This window comes from Zalophus californianus, chromosome 12, assembly GCF_009762305.2.
Source record: "Zalophus californianus isolate mZalCal1 chromosome 12, mZalCal1.pri.v2, whole genome shotgun sequence".
Classification (NCBI taxonomy): Eukaryota; Metazoa; Chordata; class Mammalia; order Carnivora; family Otariidae; genus Zalophus; species Zalophus californianus.
In genome coordinates this window covers 59,832,359-59,852,933 of record NC_045606.1, presented here as the reverse complement: position 1 = coordinate 59,852,933, position 20,575 = coordinate 59,832,359, and the positions used below count along the sequence as shown (strand labels likewise).

At 42.8% G+C, this 20,575-nt stretch overlaps 1 protein-coding gene across 1 annotated transcript in view; it reads right to left on the bottom strand.

Annotated features, from left to right (window-relative positions):
• Positions 1 to 20,575, bottom strand: part of CHN2 (chimerin 2) — a 288,691-nt gene that overhangs the window by 182,929 nt on the left and 85,187 nt on the right. The window lies entirely within an intron of this gene.

Here is a 20,575-nt window from a genome sequence, read left to right as displayed (position 1 = left end):
CTGTGGCCTTGAGAACAGTGATGGTCTTACCACGTACACTTATCCCGACTCTTCAAGCTGTATACATTAAACATGTACAGCTTTTTGCACATTCATCACACCTAAGTAAGCTGGTTTATAAAAAAGAAAGACATGCAGTAGACATTTAAAACATCAGAACAAAGAATGGGGGTGTAAAGAAGGATTGATTCTGGGAACGGAGGTGGCCGCTGTCAGGAAAGACCCCCAGCGAACACCTGCCCTCTTCTCTGGGCGGGGTCTCCTAACGTGGCTCCCCATTTGCCAGGTTGTCAGGGGACTGGATAGCACAGTTCAGAATGGTGCGAGCCCAGACCTGCCTGGCGGCGAGAAGTCCCATCAGGAGATGACCCAGCACTCAACTAAGGCAACGGCCGTGGGAAAGTGATGCAGGCCGTGGAGACCAGAGATGCCCAGGAGCCGAAGCCACACCAGACGCCCCCCCCCCCGCCCCGGGAGCTTCAGTCACTGGTTCCATGTGGGCGGGAAGGAAAGGGGAGAGAGAAGGTGGAGGATGAGGTTGGGGGATACAGACAGAAATCTTGGGCTCTTGGGCTGTTTTTTACTGCACCTCAATGACTTGTTTTGTTCTTTAGTCTTCCATCAATAGTCATTTTTATAAACAAGTATTTATTGAGGGAGTTAGTCATCTAATTTGTGAAATTACATTTTAGATTTTTATGTCCTTTTTCAAAAGAAATGCCTATTCATTATAGGAGATTTTAAAAATGCCATTGGGTACTAAGAATAAAACTTCACCTCTTATCCCATTTACTACAATACTACCCTGTTTTGATCTTTATCCTTCTCATTGTTTATACATTATACATTAAAAAAGTTTTTAATTGCAAAAATGAGATCAAATGGTGTCCACTGCTTTATAGCCTGATTTTTAAAAATTAAATGTGAACATGATTACATGTCGTTTAATATTCTACACGATCAATTTTAACAACTTGCAAGTATTTCATTATACGGATGTATCATAATGTATTTTTATGTACTCCCTTACGTGAACATATAAGTTGCTTCCATTTTTTTCTATTACTGAACATTCCTGTGGATGCATCTTTGCACACATCCTTGATTTTAGTGTTCATTTCATGTATTTCATCTGCACAATAATGTCGGAATGAGGGAAGGAAAGTAAATACATAAAGTAGTTGATTGTACTCTTCACAGGAATTACTCCAACCACAAGTCCCTCCACCCTGGAAATGCCATGTGCCTGCCCCATAGGGGCTAGAATGGGGTGGGAGAAACCCATTTGAAGTAGGGAACATCTTGCTTGGCTATGATTCCAGGAATCAGCACTCAAACCCCTCACTCTGCTACATTCCCAGAGCCCGGCCAGTTAGGAGCCATACCAAGGCCAGGGCAGTGTCGATGAGCCAGGCAAGGTGGGCTTCCCCTGTGTCCCCCTCCAGGAGACAGGCAACAGCCTAGCTTTCACAGCAAAGGAGCTGAGCACGACATAGCACGCCTCCTTACAGCCCTGCACAGACCACAGGAGGGGTGGCCTTGGATTGGGCATTCTGCCTCTCTGCCGCATACCCTACCACATGCTAAGCCAAGAAAGGACAGTGACAGTGGGAAGGAAAAGGAGGAGCAAGATAAGAAAACTCAGTCATCGGAGATAGCATGCTTCCATCCCCTGGGCTGCTATAAATATATTGATAGAGGAGGGGAGGAGATGAGCACATGGTTTGGCTCCTGGGAGTAGAGAAGGGGCAGGCAAGTTAGGAGGGTGTCTGAGGGGTTTGCACCCCACTCAGAAATGCAAGAGTAGAATAAGCCAACAGAAAGAAAGAAAGAAAAGAAAAGAAAAAGAGCACTGCTCCTCTCCAGTCTGCTCATCTGGAAAAGTGAACTAAGCTAAATTGGGCTAACACCAAAAGAACAGTGCCCTTCCAAACTCATTTTGAATCCTAATACAAAGTCTATTATTTTTAACTCGAGGGATTTTGGTTGCTTTTTAAAATTTATTATTATAAAAGACTATGGCCTATTGGTTCTGTCTTTTCTCTAAGAGGGGATACCCTCCAAATAAGGTCTCTGTTTTTTAATCCTCATTTGTTCAATCATTGACTCGTCCATTCATCACACATTGATAAACTGTAATTGATTGGTAATCCACTCTGTGCAGGACATGGCATTGCCAGGTATTGTGTGTATGGTCACGAGCAGAGCGGATCCCCGTGCTCATGCAGCTCTGGGCTTGTGCGGAGAACACAATTAACAGACAGGCAAATAAATTATTACAGATAAAGTGCTATGGAGGAAATAAAGAAAGTACCATCATGAGACTAACAAGGCAGACCTGCTTAGGTAGCTACAGACGGCATCTCTGAGAAGGGACACAATAGGACTGTCAGTCACCCAATGGGTGAATTTTCCTTCTGGGCACACAGGAAGACTACACGCCCCGGCCCTTGCATCGGGGTGAAGCCATGTGGAATGTGGGTGCAAGCAACACTTTCCACTTCTAGGCTTAGCCTAAACAATCCTCCACGTGTTCCTTATTTCTCACCAGGTGAAAGCAGGTGGTCCTGCGGAGGATTCCCAGAAGGCCACGGGGTTGGAGGGGGCACATGCTGGAATGGCTTGGTGGCCATGGGACCCACAGGGGAGTCCCCATTCTTATTTCTGATTTACACACACACCAACCACATTGGGCCAGGACCCGAAGGCAAATAAATTTTTTTTTTTTTTAAAACCACTAAGATTTGGAGTTGTAAGTGATTGACTATTCTGAATGAGAGAGGAAGCAAGGTTACACTACGGCCTGAAGGGTGTGCAGAAGTCAACTGTTGGGAGGTCTGGGACAAGGACATTCAAGGCAGAGGAAGCAGCACGAGCCGAGGGCCAAGGCAGGAAGCCCGTGGAACGGACAGAAAGCTGGACGTGTTGGAGCCAGGTGAGTGAAGAAGTAACATGAGGAAAGGCTGCAGTGACAGGAGGGGCAGGTGATACAGAGACCCCACCCCCCCATCACTCTTTCTCTCTCTCTCTCTCAAAAAAAAAACAAAGAGGTTGCAGACCCCTAAAAAATATTTGAAGCGATCCTGAATTGGGGGCCATTAGACTTACAGAAAATTGGGCTCCTCGAATCTCAATTTCCTAGGTCTGGGTAAGATTTAACAGAAGGGGAAGCAATGAACAGCGATAAGATGTATCTGGGTTATCCCCCTTTTGTTTTCCCTAAAATGGGGTTTGGGGACTGCTCCCTTAAAAATGTCATCACAATAAAATTATATTCTTAAGACTAAAGAGGCTCGGACATAACCAATCACATCTAAAGCACAGAGGACTAATTATTAGACACACTTCACACCTCTGGAGGGAAATGCTCATTATTGTGTTAGAGGGCAGGAATCCGGCAACTCGGCAGAATGCAAATGACCCAGAGCAATTCCACTGGAGCTCGCGTGATTACATTCCCATATCGTCCCTCAAGGATGCTAACAAAGCTACTGGGACAGGAGGAACTCTGCAGTGGTTCTTACATATCGATTATACTGGATTAAGTGGTCTGCCACAACATTTAAATAATAAACAAAACACTTGAGGAATCACCTTGGACACCGGATTCCCTGGATGTTTGTTCTTAGAGGGTGAATTTATCACAGGACAAGGATATTGCGATTTATGTAGCACCTGCTGTACCACTTTCTTCCTTCTTTCAGCTCCCAGGATCTCCTTGCCCTACAACGTCCCTGAGGCCACACCCACCTTCTAGGCGGTCAGCACAGTCTGCAGTGACTCATCCTGGAGGGATTTTTTGTCTTCCCATCACTACCCTCCTTCTATATGTTTTGCTTTGTGGATCCTCTTTATTGTTTATTAAACAAGTTACTTAATCAGAACATTCTCCTTTCTTTTACATGATGCCAGGACTTCCATTTTCCAGGAGATACTATAATTAACTTCTCAGGAAATGTTTACATTGCCTATAGTTTTTAAGCTTGAAACACCCTCCCAGGAAACCGATAAAACAATATGACGCTTTCAGATCTGCTTCTTAAGACACAGCTAGCTTAGGGACCACAGATTTGCTGGCTCACTCTGTGTGCTACCAACGACCTCCATGAATCCTCACACACTAGCTTCCACACCCCATCCTAAGGAGGCCTAACTCACAATGGGACCAAAGGCCAGTCACAGCACTCGGAACATTTCTGAGGTATTTGCCTGACACTGATTTTGCATTTGCCCACTAGACGTGAGCACTCTAGATATGGAACACAGAAATCTGAGACACAAATAAGATTCAAGTAAGTATGTATTTTAAAAGGTTTGGTGGAGGGTAGGGGAGCAGTGGAAGAGAGAAAGGAGACAAAGAGAGATGAAGGAGAGAAGGGCAATAAGAATAGAAAAAGAAGAAGGAAGGGGGAAATGAAGGCAAGTCAAGAGAGATCACCATTACATAGATGGGCTTTCTTATTCAGAAGAATACAATTTGGGCCTGAAGGGTTACTTTCTGGCAGTCCATATGGCTTCTACACAAGTAAACTTTATCAGACTTTTCATTCTCTGCAATGCAAACCAGACAGCTAACTGTACAATTGCTTTGATTACTTGGTCTCTAAAAATTAGCCAGCTATTGACTCAACTTTCCATTTTATCATGCCTCCAAGATTTAAACAAATGCAAATTTTTTTAACAAATCACAAGCTTTGTGATAAAATCAGGGTAAGTGCCAGAACTACTGTGAAACGATTTTGTTTTCAGATAAAAACAAATTTCATTTTTGTCACAGAGGAGACTATCCATACTGATATGCTGGGTGCAGAATAATTGTTTTTATGATTTTAAGCATGTAGGATAGCAGATAAAGGGATGTTCTTTCTAAGCCATTTCTATCCCCAGCACCTAAAACAGGATGGCCTGACATAGTAAAGACTCAAAAATATGTGTCAGACAAAAATCTATCCCCTCAGCTGCCCTTTTCTGCTTCCTCCTCCATCTTGCCAGGTGCCCTTTCAGACCAGGATGGAGGGGCGAGGAGGAGGGAAAGGGCTTACTCGATTCGTATTCATACCGCTAAAAGAAGGCTTCGGTGCTCTCCCAGCAAGTATTTAAAGTGTTCTCTTCTCCGGGAGTGATTTCATGTGTTCCCCCTGAAATCACGGGGGATCTCTCACCTGTAATAAATGCTGGTTGCTTAGGGCTCCTTCCTCGGCCACTGGAAATCTGGAGGCCCACCCTCCTTTTAGTGTCACTTCACCTTCCAAGTGACTCTCCTGGATGACTATCTCTGAGCCTGCCTTGCATCTGCTTCATGAGAAACAGTCACTCTTTTGCCCTGACAAATGCCTGATACCCAATGGGCCCACCATGCGACAAGCTGAGAGCAACCTGACCTTTAGATTTCTTAGGGGTGAGCCAGGCCCCAGTCCACTGTGTCCACCAAAGTGCAGAGGACACTTATTAAACCCTCCAAGAGGTCTAGCTGAAGCTATTCTCCCTGTGCCTGAGGAAAGGGGCAGGGACGCTCCCCACCTTTTCTGGAGAGGGTGAGATTTTGAGCACCGTGCGTGGGTTGGCTTCAAAATTCTAACTCTCCACCTTGTTATCCCCCCAAATGTGGGTGAGGAGTCAAGAGTCATACAGCCACTTGTGTCCGTGTCTTTTCCACTTCTGCGTGGTGGTCTTTCCCAAATTTTGAAATGGCACATTTACTATACTGGGTGCCCAGCCAATACCGAGATTAAACTAGTTCCTTTTTTGGGGCGCCTGGGTAGCTCAGTCAGTTAAGCACCTGCCTTCGGCTCAGGTCATGATCTCAGGGTCCTGGGGTTGAGTCCTGCATCGGGCTCCCTGCTCAGCGGGGAGCCTGCTTTTCCCTCTCCCTCTGCCACTCCCCCTGCTTGTGCTCTCTCTCTCTCTCTGTCAAATAAATAAATAAAATCTTTAAAAATAAATAAAATAAAATAGTTCCTTTTTCATATAGTATTATACAAAAACAGTCCATTTTATACTAAAATTTGAACATCTAGATTTCCAAAGCAGATTAATCAAGACAATGATTGTTCACATGATTGCATTTTACAGTTTTTCATGTGGTTTGGTTTAGGAGGTATCTCTCTCTACAAATCACGGCTTGGCTAAGCCTCTCTATATGTGTTTTTTTACTTGCTCCCTCTGTCATTTTTGGTTTCTGAGCTCTCAGCTACAGCCCATATCATATCAGTCTCCCAGGGATATCACAGGATCAAGTTTTAGTCATCTGCAAAGTTGGTGTGGTTCACTATTTATGTCCTCTAATTTCTCCGTGAACTTCTATGAAACTGTGAAATTGAAATATTTGAGTTAGGAGCATATTTTTAGGAACTAACCCCGGTGGCTTTTTGTGTGTTTGTTTTGTATGCTGTCCCTGCAGCCAGTGACCCTTGCCCATTCCGTCAGCTAGGACTACTGCTTTTATGACTTTACAGAGAAGGGATGACACAGCATAATGGCAGAAAACAAAGAAATGGATTCTTTTCTATTTCAAAATCTTGGGCCCTGGAATGGGCTGAAGATTTGGAAGGATGAGTATTAAGTAAGGAAAGACTCTGTTCAAGTCCCACAGGCCAGGGGAAGCTAATAGACCGGTGGAGGGTGGTAGAAAGGTGCCAGAGGATGGGGGTCCCTAAGAAGCAGCCACAAACCCCACCCATCTCCAGGCAGAGCCCTGAGAGGAGTGGATAAAGGACACCCTCTGGTAGAACTAGGGAAAATGAGGCCAGGAGCTTTGCACCTGCCTGTCCTGGTAGTTTGGAGGAGGAGGAGGAGGAAACACCAGGGTGGAGATGTGTGTGTGGTGTGCCTGGGCAAGTGAGGCAGCCCCAGATGGACCCTAATGCCCGAACACATCCTAAGAATAGGTGAATGACTCCTAAAGGTAGCACATAAGTGGAGACAAACCTTATACAGCCTGCCGAGTTTCACCTCTGGAAAGAACAACTTCTGTGAATCAAGTGTATCAAGAAAGTAACTCAGAAGACAGGCAGACCTTAAGGTATCTTGCTGTGGGGGATATGGGCCAACACAGCAATGACTCTGAGGAATAGACCACTGGGGACCAGGAAACAGATGCCAGCATCAACACATGACAGCAATGAGAAGTCAGCCTGTTGCCCCAATGAGGGGTACTGGGCGAGGCCCCCAGAACCTGGACAGACCTGGAAGAGGAGTGGGACAGAGATCTAAGCACTGGCCCCAGAGCCTGTATTTGGCTGCTGTAGTGGATGGAATAGTGTGCCCCCACCCCGCGCCCACCCCCGCCAAATTCATGTCCACCTGGAACCTCAGAATGTGATGTGACCTAGAAACAGGGTGTCTGCAGATATAATTAATTAAGATGAAGTCATACTAGATTAGGGTGGGCCCTCGGTCCAACGACTGGTGTCCTTGTAAGAAGAGGAAACAGAGACACAGAGACCCACAGGGAAGCATGCCCTGTGAATATGGAGGCAGAGATTGGAGTGAAGCAATCCATAAGCCAAGGAACGCCGTGGATTGCTTGCTGGGCGCTGTTAGAAACTGGAAGCGAGGCAGGGAGCACAGCCCCACCGACACCTTCTGGCTGCTAGCCTCCAGAACTGTGAGGGAATACCCTTTGCTGTTCTAAGCCACCCCGTTAGAGTCTGTTATGGCAGCCCCAGGGAACTAGCCTAACCCCTAAGCACGCTGCCCCTCCACACGTGGCACCGACCAGCAGCATTGCGACAGGTGGGAGACAGGCCCCAAAGGGTCTCATCCAGACGGGACAGAAGCCAAGGACTTCCATCTGACCGAAGGCCTCATCAGCTCTGAGCTCAATCTGGAGCTCTGCTCTCAAAAGGAGGTCCATTTTTGGGATTCAGTTGGGATCAAGTGCAGCACCAGTAGAAGGCTCGCTCCTGAGAGGCTCTCAGATGCTCTCAGCCTTTCTGTGGTGTCCTGCACTACAGATGGTCCAGACCCCACCCAGAACTCCCCTCATCCTGGCTCTGAAAGGACAACACGGCACATGGGGAAGGGCTGCAGATCTGGACCTGGGGGTGAACACTAGCTTAGCTAGGTGACCTTGGGCAGGTCACATAGACTTGCTCCTCCCATCTCATCTTACCTACAGTATATGAATTATACTGCTTGCCCTACTTCATCTCAAAGGACTGCAGTAGAACAAGAATGGTCTGGAGTTGGGTTATTTTTTTTTAAGATTTTATTTATTCGTGAGAGAGAGTGAGCGGGGAGGGAGAGGGAGAGAGTCTGAAGCAGACCCCACACTGAGTGCAGAGCCTGACATGGGGCTCAATTCACAATCTTGAGATCATGACCCGAGCTGAAACCAAGAGTAGAACACTTAACCGACTGAGCCACCCAGGCACCCCGGTCTTGAGTTTTAATACACTGCATAGGAAGAAGTACTTATTATCATGATGACTGTAGATTTGTCTTCTCCTTCCTCTTCAAATAAGTCAAATAAATTTTCGGTCTAAGGCACAAACTGATAAAAACTCAAACTTAAAAACACATTTCTACTATCTTTCTTGAAGCTGACAACTCAGCTAGACTGGAGCAGGACACTTTGAGGGCTGGGAGGTGAAGCACTATCGTATCCACCTGTGGCACCAGGAGTTTAATGAGCCGCTCTTCCCCTTGGGGAACAGGGGCAAAGCCAAGGAGCCCTAAGGAAGGGCCAGTGATCAGGCTGGAGGACGGCAAGTGTTAAGTCCACCAGCCTGTTCCAAACTGGCCACTGCAACTGTACTTTTCTAAGAGAGTTAGCTACAGGAGTATAGTTCAGCTGAGAGTCATTTTAAAAAAACTGGTGAAATATACATAACAAATTCACCATCTTAACTATTTTTAAGTGCATGTTCAGAGGCATTAAGAATATTCACATGGTCATGCAACCATCACCACCATCCATTTCCAGAACTTTTTCATCACCCTAAACTGAGACTCTGTGCCTATTACACAAGAACCCCCCACTCCCTCCAGCCTCTGGCAACCACTCTTCCACTTTCTGTCTCTATGAACTTGGCCACTCTATGTAATTACATAAGTGGAATCACACACTATTTGTCTTTCTGTGTTTGGCTTGTATCACTTAGCCTAATGTCTTTAAGGTTCATCCACATTGTAGCACGTATCAGAATTTCATTCCTTTGTAAAGGCTGCATAATATTCCAGTGTGTGTGTGTGTGTGTGTGTGTGTGTGTGTGTGTGTGTTATGTTTTGCTCATCCATTCATCCACCTTTTGGCTATTGTGAATCATGCTGCTATGAATGTGCGTGTGCAAATATCTGTTCAAGTCCTTCCTTTCAATTCTTTTGTGTAGCAGAGAGTAATTTTAAAATGTAATCTGTAGAAAAAAACTAGTAACTGCTAGAGAAACCTAAAATAATTAAATTTACCTTTCTAAGAATTCAAAAAGGAAGCCATCGTTAGGGTTTTCAGAGCTCATGTTATAAATTATCACAAACTTTTTAAGAAAAATGACAAAGAACTTTCTAGATTCTATTTATTAGAGGACTATACAAATGACAGGAATTAATTATTTTGATGATTACCAAATTTTACACCTGTCATTTATATATTTAATGTTAAGATTATAGCTTTAATTATCAAAATTGACTACTGAACATGAAAATATATTCATTTAATTTCTTAGAATATTTTGGTTATAGCTAACATCATACATATATAAATAAGCATTTTAAAAATACTGCATGGGGTAACATGTAGTTCTAAGGAATATCATGCTTCATGTGATAAGCTTATTCCTCTGTTTTATCAAATACCTACAAGTAAATCAAATTTAAATGGGTGAAGACAAGGCACTTACTATTTAAAGAATCCCTAAAGGAAATCTTTTGGAAAATATACTTTTTGTTATTCAAATGATCACCTGTTAATTTCTCTACTTCAGAACTTCATGTTCTGGCATTTTTTTGAAAAAGAGAAACTCTTTGAGTCTGAAAAATGAATCACCACTTTCTTTTTTTAAAACTTTACCAATTGGGCTCATCATATTATTTTTTTGGCTCAAAGCATTATGCTGTATCTTTGGCTATTTTGAGCACACTGAAAAGTAGAAAAGAGCATCACTCAACATTGAGAAAGAATGTAAAAGGGCAATATTTTCCCAGGATTGTCCATACAGAAGCCAGCTGTCAGAGGCCCAGGGAGACACCACATGCTTTAATGGACTGTCTCGCCTTCTCCTTTTTCCTCTCACCAGCTCGCCTTTTTCCTCCTATTTCATTAATGGCCAATTCCTGTCTCTTCTCTTTTCAGGATATTTCTGGCCTCACTCTCCTCTCTTCTCTCTGAAATGCCCTAGTTCAAGACCTCACTGACTTCTGTTTAGTGTGTTGTCTCCAGTCTCTCTCATCATTTGCCATTGCCTCTGCTCCCAAGTCCATACTCCTCAGCTCGACATGGAAAACTTTCCATAATTTGACCCCAGTCTTTTTTCCTAGTCTAACTTGCACTCTTGTTCCTCATGCACCTTGGACTGTAGTGAAATCTGCTCCTTCTGGGTTCCCTCTGAGTTCCTGCCTCCAAATCTTCACTCCATGTTATTTTCTCTGTCTTCCCTGTTTCTCCTTCCTGGAAACTCAGGCTCTCATCTGTACTCTCATGGGGAGTTATTGATTTGTCTCTTAAAATGCTTGTCACTTTCTACCCCATGTGTCAGTTATCTGTGTTTATACCTCAGTCCCTCATGTCTCCTATCTAATAAAAGTTCAGGAATGATCATGGGATACCAAGCAGTATCAGTAGCCTTGTTTCATAATTGTATTACTCTTATGAACAGTCAGAGTTTTGAGTTATGTGCAATAATAATAAAATAATACACAGAGGACATGTTGTGCTTTCCAAATCTATTACCTATTATCACAAGACTTCTGAAAGAGGTGACATCTCTAATCCTCATTTGACATGAGCAAAATGAAGCAAAGATCTAGGAAAAAACCAGTGTTGCTGTATCACGCGAACAGGAATTTGTGAAGGTGCTAGAAAAACATAAAGTATTCACAAGAATGAAGCTCAGCCTGACTACGCACCCTTTGCTACAGTCTCCAGACAGCACTACCTATGAATTCAGGAATGTCTTGATTTATGAGGATCATCAAGATTAACAAAACTTCAGATGAAACACAAGAGTGAGTGTGTTCTCTCATGACAATAGAAATCGCCACAGATCACTATTAGTAATGTTCTTTAGGACAGAGTCTCCTTTTTATTTTATTTTTTAAAAGATTTTTAAAAACTTATTTGAGAAAGAGAGAGAGAACACGAGCAGGAGGAGGGGCAGAGAGAGAAGCAGGATCCCCCTGAGCGGTGGGGGGGGGGGGGGGGGCGCTGAATCCCAGGACTCCGGCATCATGACCCGAGCTGAAGGCAGCCAACCAACTGACTGAGCCACCCAGGCACCCCCAGATTCTCCTTTTTTAATTCAGAGGAGCCATTAGCAGGCATCTGCCTGGATTTGCCTTGCTCTCAAGTGCAAATCTCACCTCCAGTCAATCTCCTGTCATTGAGGTAACTTTGTACACAGAATCAGGCTAGTGGCAAAGTATCCCAAGGAGCCTTTACCTGTTATAACTCACTCTTCACCCCTGCAAGGCAATTCACAAGAAATTCTTTGAATCTCTGGCTTCCATTATGCCTCTTTATACTATTAAATAGATTTAGAGCACTTTACCTGTTTTGTCCATCACTTTTTCAATGGAGTACACATAAGCCATTAGAAAGGAGCGCTTTTTTAAAAGTACACAACGGAAAGCCAACCCAGCCCTATAGCATGCAAATACCCTGGCCAAAGCTAGCAGAGTCTGTTAGGCAAATCCTCTCTTGGAGATACCTTTTATTTCCTTTGGAGTGTCCAGCAGCTCTCTGTTGTTTTACCTCCTAGCACTCAGCAACATAAGAGCTATTTACCCAACACACTGGGGGTCCTTACATATAGAACATTTTAGCATATGTTTAATAAAATACATTTGATATATCTAGATTTTTTAAAAGATGATTAAACGTAAACCTTCCCTTTTTGGAGTAATCCTGGCTGTGAGCTTCTTGGCCCTTGTACTTATTTCTTCAACACAGACGATTTCTAGCATGTGGTGCCCATGGACAGCTCAGCCAAGACCATGCCATTTTTCCCTCCTCTGGGACCCAACGCCCAACATCTCATACTTCAGTGAGGCCTCCCACCAGACCCTGTTGGCTCAAGGCCCTTTGTTAATTTGCCTAATCCTTTCTGCCGGCAAAGGCAGCAATGCCACTGAGGACAGAGCTGCATTAGTCAATAATCTGCTTCCTCTGATCTTGCTAACAAATATGAAGAGATGGGTGAATAGGCTCAACAGCCAAGTATTCTGGGCTTCATGTATGCTACCGGGTGAAAATATTGGTAGAAAAGCTTCAGTAACCATGAATGGATGGTCTTGTGGTTTTACATACCTTTCTAGACTCCTGAGATTTACTGTTGGGTAGTTTCTGATAAAGAACTGCCACAGTATAAATGCAATGTAATTCTTAGACCCTCAGACTCGCATTTCAGAAAAGCAGAAGTTGAAATCCAGCTCTGTGTTGTAAAACAATCTTAACGTAAGTTGCTTAACCTGTTTCTTCCTCTGCCAAACAAGAGTGGGACGACCCCCACTGGCCTCTGTCTGTAGACGCATCTGAGGGCCCCTGGACAAGCGCACAGTGCAGGGCAAGAAGGACGGTTATGCCCAGGATTAAGTGGGAGGCTTTGTTGTGGTGCACAAGTGCTTTCTCTTTATAATGTCTACGTAGACACAAAACAGTAGGAAAAGGAAAATAACCAGCAAGTGGGGGATTTATAAGAATGAACTTTTACCTGATAAAAAAGGGACTGTATACATTTCATTACAGTTCTAATTATACTGAGTGTCTTCACTCTCCAAGGCACTTTCTAGGTGTTAAAAACACCAGAAATATAAAATGCAATCCCTGACCTCAATGTGCTTACATTTGGTGTATATGTCTTTGGGCGTGTCTGTGTGTTGTGACTATATGTGTGTATACGTGTGTGTCCATGTCTGTGTGTCTGGGTTCACACTAAACTGAGGTACACTGGAGCTTGCTATTCTAAGGAGCATGGTTTACACGGGGAGTCCAGGCTGATTGGCAAGGATCTGGAAAAGCTTCACAGACAAGTCTGTGTGTGTGCTGGGCCCTGACAGGAATGAACTTCTGCAAGCAGAAATAGAGAAGGGATTTGGGAAGAAAGAAAAAAAAATACGTGAGAAAAGGCGGGGAGTGGAGATAGTGCAAGGCATGTCCCATGGATAGCAATGTGCTGATGTGTACAGGTAATGTCAACTGGACACCTGTGAGGCCTTTACCTGCCTAGGAGGCACCAAAGACAGGCAGGAGGGGTCCTCTACATCTCCAGCAGTCTCTCAACCTGCACTTATACCGCCTCTGAATCAAAATGAGCCACATCAAGGCTGTTTCTCTGACTCTGCCCTTGTCCTTCAGTTTGGCACAAAAATGGCACCTTTTTCTTCTTACAAGACAGATTCTAAGGATCATACTTGGAATTTAGAGTTCTGAGGAAGTGTTTCTATGTACACAGGAAGGCTGGCAAAACAAGAAAGGCATTCCACCTCCCAAAACACTCTTGTTTTTCCTAACTCATTTAACTATAAGAAAACTAAGAATCCTTTAAACTCCTATAAGGTATGAGACTCAAGTAGTTCTACTGTAGTATTCTCCAAGTGCATTGCTAACAATAAAGAGAACATTCACCATTCATTCATTCTTTCCTTCATTCAACAACTATTTACTGAACACCTATCATGCAACACAGCTGGTCTAGGCACTGGGGATGTGGTAGAGAACACAGTAGATAGCCCCCCACCCTGCCCTGCCATGGAGCTCACAAGCTAGTGGGTGGAGACTGACAATAAATGAAACAAGCAAGTCAAAGAGTAAGCCAGACTATGAGATGCACCATGAAGATAAGGGGCAGGGAAAGAACATAGGTAGTGCCGGTGACATGTGAGCTAATACTTGAAGGAAGAGAGGGGTAGAGATTCATGCAGATATCTATGAGAAGAGCCTCTGTGGCAGGAGGAGCAGCAATGCAAAAGCCCCGAAATGCACCTGAGGTGGTTGAGGACGCCAGGATGCCTAAAGCTGAATGAGGGAAGGAGATGGTAGTGAGATATAAGGGCAGAGATGCAGCAGCAATCAGGAGGCTGGAGCGAGAGGACCATTAGTAGAGTGCAGATTGTGGAAGCAACTAGAAGTTGATATTTCATGGTGGAGAAGTGAATGATCGATATTAGCAGATGCGGCTAAGAGGTCAAGTAAGGTGAGGGCTGAGAATGGACTCCTGAAGTCAGTCAACGCCGTGGAGGTGGTGGTTGGTGACCCTAACTAGAAGGGATTAGGTGGAGGGATGGGAGCAAAAGCCTGATTGCAGCAAATTCAATGGAGAAAGGGAGGGAAAGAATAGACCACAAAGCATTTTGCCGAAAAGGGAGCAGAGATATGAGTGGTCACTGGATGAGGAAATGCTGCCAAGAAAAGTTGTTTTAATATAAGGAACCCATACAACCCAATAGCAAAAAGGCAGATAATATGATTTAAAAATGAGCAAAGGACCTGAATAGACATTTTCCCAAAGAAGACGTGCAAATGGCCGGTAGGTACATGAAAAGGAGCTCCACATCACTCATCATCAGGGAAATGCAAATCAAAACCACAATGAGATACCACCCCACACCTGTCAGAAGGGCTGTTATCAAAAAGATAAGAGAACAAGCGTTGGCATGGATGTGGAGAAAAGGGAACCCTTGTGCACAGTTGGTGGGAATGCAAATTGGTGCAGCCACTATGGAAAACAGGATGGAGGTTCCTAAAAAATTTAAAAATAGAGCTACCATATGATCCAGCAATCCGACATCTGGGTATCTATTGAAAGGAAATGAAATCACTATCTCAAAGAGATGCTTGTACCCCATATTCATTACAGCCTTATTCAAAGTAGCCAAGATACAGGAACAACTGAAGTGTCCCCCAATGGATGAATGGATAAAGATGTTGTGGTATTTAGCCATGAAGAAGGAAATCCTGCTATTCAACAACATGGATGAACCTTGAAGGCAATATGCTAATTGAGATAAGTTAGAGAAATAAAAGTACTTCTTGATACTACTTATATATGAAATCTAAAAAGAGCTGAACTCATAGAAACATATACAGCATGGTAACTATAGTTATAATACTGTATTATATATTTGAAGTTTGTTAAGAGAATAGATCTTAGGGAGCTGGGGTGGCTCAGTCGTTAAGCGTCTGCCTTCAGCTCAGGTCATGATCCCAGGGTCCTGGAGTTGAGCCCCACATCGGGCTCCCTGCTCGGTGGGAAGCCTGCTTCTCCCTCTCCCACTCCCGCTGCTTGTGTTCCTGCTCTCGCTGTCTCTGTCTCTGTCAAATAAATAAATAAATAAAATCTTAAAAAAAAAAAGGAGAATAGATCTTAAATGTCCTCATGGCAAAAAAAAAACCCCACAAAGGTAACAATGTTAGGCGATGGATCTGTTAATCTTATTGGGGTAATCATATATATATATATGTGTGTGTGTATATATATGGATGTATATATGTGTATATATATATATATATATCCAATCATCACATTGTATACCTTAAACTTACACAATGTCATTTGTCAATATATCTAAATAAAGTCGGGGGGGATAGTAAAAAAAAAGAAATTGAAAAGCTGTTTTTGTTTGACTGATCCTTTTTGTTTTGTCCTGTTTTTTAAGTGAGAGAAATAACAGCCTGTTAGTAGGCTGATAGGAATGGATTCAGTAGAGTGGAAAACTGATGATGCTGGAGAGAGAAGGGGAGTCGTTGGAGAGGGAGACTCTAGTGGACAAGTGAATGGGATTACCTTAGGCAGCAACAGAGACAGTTCATGACCTGGAAAAAAAGAGAAGGCAAAGCAGCCGAGCACCAAGGCTGGAATGCAGATGAGTGCCTGGAGCTCATGGAGATCCTCTTCCGACAGCGCCATCCTCTTCTCATTGGGAGTGTGCAGGGGGCTCGTGGTAGAAGAGGAAGACAAGGGTGGGTCAAGCGGGGCCTGGGGTGCTTGACCCTGAGTGGGGAGGAGGTATGACATGATCTGACCTGCATTTTGGAAGCTCCCAATGGCATGTGGGTTCTGAAGGGAGACAAAGATGGAAACAAAGCAGCAAACAGTTAGGAGGTTACAGCAATGACCTAGGATGAAGATGAGATGTCTATGGGCTTTTGTCATAGACCACAGTGGTAGCAACGGAAGTGGTAGCAACAGATCAGATTCTGAATATATTCTGAATACAGGTGAGTATGGAAGAGTCAGTCAAGTACAGGGTATTTTATTGTTTTGCACCCAAAGGAATACAACAAAACCAAGAGATGTTATTACAACACTTAAGACAAAAAGCAGTCACATTTCAGGTGCTTTTTACTGACAATAATTCAGTTTTTAACTACCAAAGACTATTCCAGAACTGTGGCAATGTCAGTAAGTGAGGCCAGTAAACACATAAAAACCTGTTGGTATTATAAAGCATTGTAGAAATTGAAGCTGTGGTTAAAAGCAAGGCATCTGTATCTGGTCCAATAAGCCAATTGTCAGGAATGAGTCAATAAATCACAAAATTAGTGTGAAAAATATTTCAAGCTTTCCAAGATCAAAGAACGGATAGTAAAATACTAACTTGATGTCCTTTTAACTTTCTTTCCTCAACATTTATTAGTGTTTGACCTCCCTTGAAATGAGAGTTCCATTATAAGGTCTTTTGATAAATGGATTGAAAGGTTGCTCAAAGCACTCCATCGTCACTCAGTATTTTCTATTCTCCAGTGAAACACTATTAGTCTGCATTTTATAGTAACTGTCCTCAGCATATCAAAAACATGCATCTCTACTCAACACAGAGAAGAACTAAGAGGATTGCCCTTTCTCTCCCTTCTCTGCCACTGGTAACTACGATTACAGATACTCTTACAGATAAAGTAGGAACACGCATATTTACATAGCATGGTAAAAGTGTGACCATGCCTGGTCATTCACGAGGCCTACTGTGAACACATTTAATCTAATATTTAGGGCTTGAAACAACCAAAATAAATGAGGAGCCCAGTTCCCCTTTTCAAATTTATAGCAAACTTCCTAGAGAGTAGAGGGCAGAGATCCCTCTCTCTTCTTTCCCTATGTCAGTTTTGGTTTAAGAAGCATTAACCATTTTTGTCACCCAGATGTTCTCTGCCATCCTAAAGGGCATATAAGACAGATTCCTATAAGAATCATGGCAATTTTTAACCAAATAATTAAACGTCTGGAATTTAATATTAAAGAAACAAAGATGCATAAAGATTTAGCTGCAAAATCCTAAAATTTGTATGGATCCACAGAAGATCTCGAATAGTCAAAGCAATCTTGATAAAGAAAAATAAAAGTGGAGGTATCACAATTCCAGACTTCAAGTTATATTACAAAGCAGTAGTAATTAAAACAGTATGGCACTGGCATAAAAATAGACACATAGATCAATGGAACAGAACCGAAAACCCAGAAATAAACCCACAATTTTATAGTCAATTAATCTTCAACAAAGGAGGAATGAATGTACAATGGGAAAAAGACAGTCATTTCAACAAATGGTGTTGAGAAAACTGGAAAGCCACATGCAAAAGAATGAAACTGAACCACTTTCTTCCACCATACACAAAAATAAACTCAAAATGCAGTAAAGACCTAAATGTGAGACCTGAAACCTTTATAAAAATCCTAGGAGAGAGCATAGGCAGTAATCTCTCTGACATTGGCCATAGCAATAGTTTTCTAGAGATGTCTCATGAGGCAAGGGAAATAAAAGCAAAAATAAATTATTGGGACTACATCAATAAAAAGTTTCAGCAGAATGAAGGAAATAATCGACCAAACCCAAAGGCAACCTACAGAATAGGAGAAGGTATTTGCAAATAACACATTTGATAAAGGGTTAGTATCCAAAATAAACAAAAAACTTAAACAACTCAACACCCAAAAACAAATAATCTAAAAATAGGCAGAAGACATGACCAGACATTTCTTCAAAGAAGACACACAGACGACCAACAGACACATGGAAAGATGCTCAACATCACTCATCATCAGGGAAATGGAAATCAAAACCACAATGAGCTATCACCTCACACCTGTCAGAATGGCTAAAATGAAAAGCACAAGAAACAACAAATGTTAGCAAGAATGTGGGGAAAAAGGAACCCTCTTGCACTGTTGGTGGGAATGTAAATTGGTGAAGCCATAGTGGGAAACAGTATGGAGTTTCCTCAAAAAATTAAAAATAGGGTGACTGGGTGGCTCATTTGGTTAAGCAACTGCCTTTGGCTCAGGTCATGATCCTGGAGTGCCAGAATCGAGTCCCGCATTGGTCTCCCTGCTCAGCAGGGAGTCTGCTTCTCCCTCTGACCCCCCCGCCATGTGTTCTCTCTCCCTCTCTCTCTCAATCTCTATCTCAAATAAATAAATAAAATCTTAAAAAAAATTTAAAAATAGAACTACCCTACAATCCAGGAATTGCACTACTGGGTATTTACCTGAAAAATACAAAAACACTAATTCAAAGGGATACATGCACCCCTAGGTTTACTGAAGCATTATTTGTAATAGCCAAACTATGGAAGCAGCTCAAGAGTCCATCAATAGATGGATGGATAAAGAAGAAGTGATATAGATAGATAGATAGACAGATAGATAGAGATAGAGCTAGCTAGCTATCCAGTGGAATATTATTCAGCCATAAAAAATACTGACATCATCACAGCATGATTTATCAGAAAGAAAAATTGAAGTCAACCTAAATGTCTAACAACAGGTGACTGGTTCAAAAAAACAAGTTCTATCCATGCAAATGAACTGTGCATAACCATTAAAAATGATGTCAAATACTTAAGACAAAGAAATATATTCAGTGGATTTTGAAAGAAAATCAATATAAATTGTCTGACCACATTTTTGTAAGTAGAAAATACATATTTACATGTATATATGTATATAGAAGGAAATTAGAAGCATAAACATCAAAAGATTTATGTGACTATTTCTAAACACAGGATTTTCAGGGAGGCTGTCCTTTTGGCTCATCAGTACTTTGTTCTAATTTTTCCATAAGCATCCTTTTATTAATCGTGTAATTGGAAATGTATCAGTAAAAGTTACTAAACATTATTCATGGTGGCACTCAAGTCTCATAAGTCTGGCCAAATGCACCCCTATGGCTCCTAACCTTGCTTGCTTTCTAGACATGTGGTTATGTTAGTGTTTAAGCCCTAATGTGGCCCAGAGATGGCCTTCTTCCATAGATCTCTGACGATCTGCTCACAGTCAGGCTGACGACATTCTTCAGGCAACAAGGGTAAGAAATAGGTAACAGCCACAGATTCTAATACCCACAGAACGACAAAGAACGAGGCTTTAACTATAAGCTTCAGAAGAGATATGTCATAATGTTGGTTTCCTTTGCATGAAAGCAATAGGAATTGTCTAGCAACCAAGTGTAGCCAGCACATCTATGGCGGTTAGAAGGTAGGGCACATAGGGGAGAAAAGAAAAGGCCCAGAAAGTGATCACGAACTCAGTGCATATTTGGTGGGATGGGCCTTGTGCTATAAAACAGCAAAGCACAGTTAGGGAAATTCCAGGTAATTTCAAGAATAAGACCCAGTTAGGCCTAAGCAATTTCCAAAGATTCCTTTAAATTAAGGATGAAGTCCCCAAAGAACTAAATTCTAATACCTTGAACTTCAAACAAACTGCTTTAAAAGCAACACTAAAAACATCAAACAGAAAGTAGATTAAGTGCATGCTCCATCTGTAAGAGCGTGCTTACCACAAACTCAATTACTTGTCGCAAAATGAGATCCCAGTTTGGATTTACTGATAGGCTTATCCTGATAAATGAGAATGACAGATCTAAGAGGAGAAAGCTTCTGTTTCTTGGTTACACTCAAAACCACAGCTCCAGGTAAATGCATAAACAGGTAGCTATGCTTTGCAAAACAAAACAACCCCTTGTAAAACAAAACAGTGCGTTTCTATAGGCAAAGTCAACCCCGGTATAGACTTTTATCTTTTAGGCCATCTATTTGAATATAGAAAACACTAGGGTATATTTGTGTTGGGAAATAGGTCCCAACTCCCACAGCGCCCCTGCCCAGGGATAATGTTTATTCCAAATTAGTATGTTCTCTCTGTTCAGTTCTACGGTTTGCTTGTATCCGATTTTGGCCTATTTTTCAGCTCCGAGCAGAGGGCAGAAGCATGTGGGCCTCGCTCCCCCGTTAGTGCACTCATGCCTACCCTCCGTCATGCTGGCCTTTGTGAGGCTGCCAGCATCCTCCTCTCGGGGACATCTGTTGCCTTGCTTCAAGCAAGGCGCTTCCTAAGCACGTGACTGGGCCGTGCAGAGTCAGACAGTGCCACCTCCAACAAGAGGCGTCTGTCCACCTCGCCTCTCCCCTGTCATTTCCTCCTCC